This window comes from Natrix helvetica (assembly GCF_964273705.1).
Source record: "Natrix helvetica genome assembly, chromosome: 14".
Classification (NCBI taxonomy): domain Eukaryota; kingdom Metazoa; phylum Chordata; class Lepidosauria; order Squamata; family Natricidae; genus Natrix; species Natrix helvetica.
Window position 1 is genome coordinate 10,334,435 of NC_138564.1, and position 6,682 is coordinate 10,341,116.

Below are 6,682 nucleotides of genomic sequence, written 5' to 3' on the forward strand. Positions count from 1 at the left end.
ATTTTCTTTCGACCCCCAAAATAAATGCTTCGCCTTATTTTTGGGGTGGTCTTATTAGTTTTGAGGTGCAGGAGGAGGCGAGCATGGTCACCTTATGGCTGCTGCTGTGCTGCATTATTTTCAGAGAGGGCTTATTTTCGGGGGAGGGCTTATTTTAGCGCATGCGTTCAAAAGCCCGATTGCGCTTATTATCCGGGGAGGGCTTATTTTGGGGGAAACAGGGTATTCAATTTTGTTGTTTCGCCATCCTTGTTTCCGCCTTCTTTTTTCTCTCCTTCCCTTCCGGTTTCTTTTCTTTGTTTCTGCAGCACAGAAGAAAGGCGTGGACATCGACTTGCACCCCGGTGGATCATTACAGAAAAAGGCCCCAAGGCTACACATAATAAATACACGTTGGAAGGAAGAAGAACCACTAAAGCCTCGATGGTTGGCATCATTTTGTCTTTCCAAGCTGTCTTGGATGTGCTTCTCTGAGCTAAGTCTTCCTTTGGGGCAGCCTGTAGGATTTGCTCTCCAAATTCTTTCCAGCTGCAAAGTCGGGGAGAAACCCTGATAAGCGGTTCCCCCCCACTCCCCCAGTGTGGGAAGGAAACATTTGCCAGAGGTAGCTGCCGAATGCCCCAACTCCATTTGTTTCGAAGCATATGGAACGTATTGTGGTCTGCGAAAGGATATATTTTAAGAATTCCTCCTGTATCTTCTCAAGGGCTGGCGTGATGCAGGTGTCAGCAAAGGTTGACAAACATCATGGCTTCCTTTTATCGTAAGGACTGGCGGGGAGGGGGGAGAGTTTGAGGAAAGAAAGAATCCGTGGTTGGAGCTTTCAGGGGTCTCGGTGCTGCTTCTGTAGAAGCTGAGGGTCTTAAGTGAAGCTGGGTGCACTTAATTGTTCTTGCTTAACGACCACTAAATAAAGGTCGTAAGTCTCAAGATGACCCGCGTAACGACAATCAAGGCTCAATTGTAGTCTTAAGGCGGGGACTAAGGAGGAATTTCCTGACAGGGAGAACGGTCGACCAGTGGAACAGAAGTTGCCTTCAGAAGTTGTGGGTGCTCCATCACTTTTAAGAAAAGACTGGATGGCCATTTGTTTGAAATGGTGTAAGGCCGTGATGGTGAACTATGGCAGGTCTGCCAGAGGTGGCATGCAGAGCCCCCTCTGTGGGCATGCGTGCCTTTGCCAGCTGCTCTTCTGACCAGAAAATAGCCCCCAAAAGGCCAAAAACCAGCCTAAAAACGGCCTGGAAAATGACCAAAAACCAGGCATATTTTGGGAAATAAGAAGGACCAGGGTAAGTTGGACACCTGGCAAGTTCTCCCTTGATAGAGATCCTGTCTACAAATCCTTCTTAGTGTTGTGGTCCGCCAATGGCCTGCGAAGCTGGCAGCAGAGTCGGATAGCGAGGAGGTTGGGGTGGAACATGGGCCAGTCCTGGAGTTTGGGGAAGGCTCGGATGACGGCTCTGCGTCGGAGGCAGAGAGGGGGCCAGGGCCATCTGGGAGTTATGTGCTGCCTCTGCAGCCTCCAGAGAAAGACAGCAGTGAGGCAGAGGAACAGGCTCCCCGTGTTCCCAGTGCATGCATGCGCAGAGCTGCCAGAAGGCAAGAACAGTTAAGACAGAAGGGACGACTTGGGAGTAAGGCTTGGAGATAATTGGCCCCTCCCATAGGACATAAAGGAGGAGCAAAAGCACGTGAGCCTTTGCCAGAAGCAACTTATTTCATGCTGGTCAGTTTACCTTCTGAAGCTCCGTTTTGATTCTGTGCTCCATGTGGCCTTGCCAATTAAGTCTTTGGCAGCGTTTTCAAAGAAGATAAAGGTGGGTGCTTATCAGCCTTATCCCGAAGGACTTTGGCAGACTTCTGTCGGACTCTTTACAAACTATTTGGGACTCATTATGGGCTGTGAATGAACATAATTCACAGCCTTTGAAATTAAAAGGGTTTTTTTTTGGGACTAAGCACGTGCTTTTTACTGTATCAGGAAGCCTAGCTCAGAACACTTAGTATATTTTCACACAAGGTGGACTCTTGCAAGACTAGTCTTCAGAGAGATATGCAAGATAAACATTCATGCTGGGCATCAATACTTTCCGTCTTTAATTACCTTTAAAAAAAATAGATTTAGATCGGCTTGAATTGCTCAGTGTGATGATTTTTACCGTCTCCAGGGCCTGGAGAGAGGCTTGAGGCGGACAAAGCCAACTGTGGTGGTCTGATAGGAACAAGGACACCTGGTGTGTTTGGACAGCGAAGAGGCTATTTTGATGCTAGCTAGTCTGTCGGACATAATGTTTGCTTGCTTCTGCATTTGGCTGAGTGAGGATGAACAGGAACCAGGCACAAGTTACCAGTAGGGAAGGTTGCAGCCTGGCATCTTGACCGCTGCCCCAAGTGCTCAGATCAATAAGTCAATCCATTATTGCTTCTCCAGAGTCAGAGGTCAGCGTGGTCCATCTCCTCTAAGTGCAGAAGAGATGAGTTGGAAAAATCTGAAGGCCAACTCAACACAGAGAGAGAGCGAGAGAGAGCAGGTTGCTGAAATGTTCACATCACACTTTCTCCCAAGCTGGTTGAGGTTGTCTCAGTGGGAAGTGGAACCACTGTGGGGGAAAAACAGGGAGGGAGATTGATAGTTTCAACCCCCCCGCCCCCAGGAGTTAGAGAGATCACTTTGACTTGTGAATCCAGAATACACAAAGTTCAGTTAGTCACACAGTTGTTCAGTGTATCTGGCTTCTCCATTGACTTTGGAGAATAATTTGAACCCTTCTTCTTTGTGGCAACCCCTCAAATACATATCCTGTCAACCCTAATCCTCTTCTTAAAAGCCACCCACAACCTCTGGAGGCAACGGATTAATTGTTGTCGCTGTTAGGAAATTTCTCCTTATTTCTAGGTTGCTCCTCTCCTTGATTAGTTTCCATCCATTAATTCTTGTCCTGCTTTCAGGTGCTTTGGAGAATGGGTTCACCCCATCTTTGTTGTGGCAGCCCCTCAAATATTGGAACCTTGCTATCATGGTCTTCTTTTCATTAAACCAGACGTACCCAATTCCTGCAACCGTTCTTCGTATGTTTTAGCCTCCAGCCCTCTGATCATCTTTGCTGTTCTTTTCTGCACTCTTTTCAGAGCCTCTGTGCTCCGTGATGTGGAGACGAAAGAGTTTTATTAGAAGGCAGACAGAGAAGGTGAAGGGAGAGCCACGTACATGGAATCATGTCAGCCAATCCTGTATTGATCTTCCTAAGTGGGGTAAAAAACAACAGCAACCTGGTGCATTTAAGGCAGGGAAGGCAAGGGAGTGCATCCACTCTTCGGACAGCATGGTTTTCAATTCATCCCATGAGCCTCACGGCCATCGAACCACTCAAAGTAGGAGAGCCACGTTCCTTGATAAATCAATGCAGCTGTCAGCCTGGATTTCACAGGTCTGAACACGAATCGTGCTAAGAGAGGGGATGTTCAGAAGGCGTGCTACATCCAGCGTGGAAATCAAAAATTTGCTAGATAGTTGGGAGGCCACGGAGGGAAGTGTTCGGTCCCTGACCATCTCAGGTTGGGTAGAATGCAGATGTTCTCACCTTGCACGTTTTGGGGGAGAAGCAAATACGAGCTTGACTCCCCACCCCACCCCCACCCTCCTGAATCCAAATTTTGGCTTGGGTAGAATTCAGATGTCTTCCTTGTGTTCTGACCCAGCCTTTGCAGAAGCAAGAAACAGACTCCTCGCCAAGAAAAAAACCCTCTTTATTTACCTCTTGCGAATTAATTGCTTTCACCCACCAAAAAGTGCAAGCAAGAGTCCTGCGAGGAGTTAATGGCAGCAACAGATCTTATCAGTTCATTAGGATAATTGCCAGGCCGTGAGCTCCCAGCTGAAAGGCTGCAAATTAAGTTCTGGCAAGGCAGGCTTTGCTGCACGAAACAGCATGAGCAAAATCTTCAGAAATACGAACAGTTGTCTCCTACGACCACCACTCCCTTTCCCTTCTATTTATTACCCAGTCAGGAAGGGGCCATTTAGCATCTATGTGTACCTTGCTTCCCAAGTCGACTCCTTGTCCTCCATTGTTCTCCTTTCCTAACAGCTCTGCGCAAACGTGCATCTGGAACAGGCCTCCAGCTGTTCCTCCTCCTCACTCGTCTCAGCCTCCAAAGGCAGCTGCCTCTCTGGTGGCTGGGAAATGCTAGACGGCCCTGGCTCTATCTCTGCGTCCAATGCAGAGCATCCATCAGAGCCTTCCCCAGGCTCCAGAACTGGCCCAAGTTCTTCCCCAACCTCCTCATCGTCTGAGTCCGCAGCCGGCTCCACTGGCAGGCCATAACACCTTGCACATTTTGGGGGACACAAATGCTTTTTTATTTGAAATAGAAGTGTGGAACTCACCAGGGAAAGTGAGAAGAGGGCAGTTTTTCACTGAATATTTTTTTTCCTCCAGCGTGATCTTGGCAGGGATTTTTGTTCTGCCAATGCAGTTTTTCCCTTTCTGTCCCCCAGGAGAAATTCTCAGTCATGACAAATGAAATTGGAGCAAAACCATCAAGAAACTTCAGCCAGCCCAAACGGCAGTTCACGAAACAGCTGAGACTTATTTTTAAAAATAATAATAATAACCCAAACTGTACCCTGGGTTTAAATGATGCAACACAGCAGGAATACGAGGCAATGAAAAAGACTGGAAAGAAATCCAAAAGAGCATTTTCTGGCACCAAAACGATAACAGGGTGGCACCAGATGGACCTTTCTCCTGGACATGTCCCGTATTAGTTAAATTGCCTTCCAGGGGGTGGCAAATGTTTCCCAAATTGGCTTAAAGATGTATACAATTTATGACATTTTTTTTCCTGGGCTGCTTACATCAGGAGCTGCCTTGAGCCTTCAGCTGAACATCCATAATTGGAATAAATAAGCAAACAGGAAAAAATAAATAAATAACACCTCCATACAAACTAGTTGTGAATAATAAATAAGTTAGAAATCCTTTTTATTAGTTGAGCACCAGCTGTAAAAGGAAAGGAAACTGAATCTGACTTTGGTGACTTCTTAGTAGCCATGTAGAAGTGTCTGCTTCTGGAGTGTTTTTCAGCTTTAGCCCTGAGATTACCATGTGGTCTCCCTTCCGAGGTCTAAATCACCATTTAGCAGCACATCAAACTCATCTACCAAAAATCTTCTTCTAAACCCAGCTGTAAAGCGACCTTGACTATGTGTCAGAATGGTCGGGCAATTGGCAACTCCAAATCTCACCTAACAAATGCTCTGTCCTATACATTGGCAACAAAAATCGGAACACCAAACACAAGCTGGGCAGATACGACCTCATAGTTGACCCTCACTCTGCCAAGGACCTAGGAGTACTCATCTCAAAGGAACTAAGCCCCAGAGCATTGCCAAAACAGCATTAAGAGTTGTTAACCTTGTTTTGCAAAGCTGCTTCTCCGGTAACATTGTATTGCAAACTAGGGCATGCAAAACCTTTGCCAGACCAATTCTCGAATACAGCTTGTCTGCCTGGAATCCACACTGTTTATTGACATTAATATGATTGAGGAGGTCCAGAGGTATTTCACTAGAAAAGTCCTCCATTCCTCTGCTCACAACAGAATCCCTTATGCCACCAGGCTCAAAATGTTGGGTTTGGACAATATGGAATTACACCGCCTATGGACTGAGCTAAGTGTAGTACATAAAATTGTCTGCTACAACGTCCTACCTGTCAATGACTACTTCAGCTTCAACCCCAATAATACAAGGGGAAACAATCTGTAGAAATTCAAAGTAAACCGCTCCCAACTCGATTGCAGAATATACAACTTCAGCAACAGAGGGGTCAACGCCTGGAATGCTCTACCTAACTCCATTGTTACATCCTCTAACCCCCCACAGCATCAACCTCAAACTGTCTGGCGTGGACCTCACCCCATTCCTAAGAGGTCCATAAAGGAGGCGTGCATAAGCCCACCAGCCTGCCTTCCGTCCCTGTCCTACTGACCCCATTTATTTGTACTCATTTCCCTTGTTCATGTCCATGTTTATACTTATACCTGCTATTTTGTACGTGTTTGAGAAACCAAATAAATAAAATATCACGGAATCCTTCCTCCATTTGCTGGCCCGAAATATTGTTCCTCTCTTTATGGGGCATTTCCTGGACAAGCTACAAAACAAGCTTACAACCAAAACTGGGACTAGAATTTCAGCCGTTAAACAAGGTGTTTGTTCAGCCTGATTTTTGTTGTTTAAGTGGATCACTGCATCTGCTAAGCGAATCACACCGTCGTAAAGCAAAACCGGCTTGTCGTATTGACTTCGCTTGATGGAAGTTGGCGGAGAAGATCTCAAACAGTGATTAGATGACCCTGGGACATTGCAAGGGTCGTAAATGTGATTGCCACTCACCCAAATTTTGATCATGTGACCTTGCCGATGCTACGATGGCTGTAAGCGAGAGGACCGGTCATAAGTCATTTTTTCTCTGTGCTGTTGCAACTCTGAACAGCCACCAAAGCAGTGGTTGTTAAGTCAAGGACAAACAACCACAATAACAATGGTTTCAGTAGGCTCTGACTAACAGCTCCCCCTGGTGGAGGCACGTGGGACATGAGTTCATTGTTCGAACATGGCAACCCGGGCAGTTTTCCGCCCGCCCCAAAAGCTTACATTAAAATGTAATTCTCC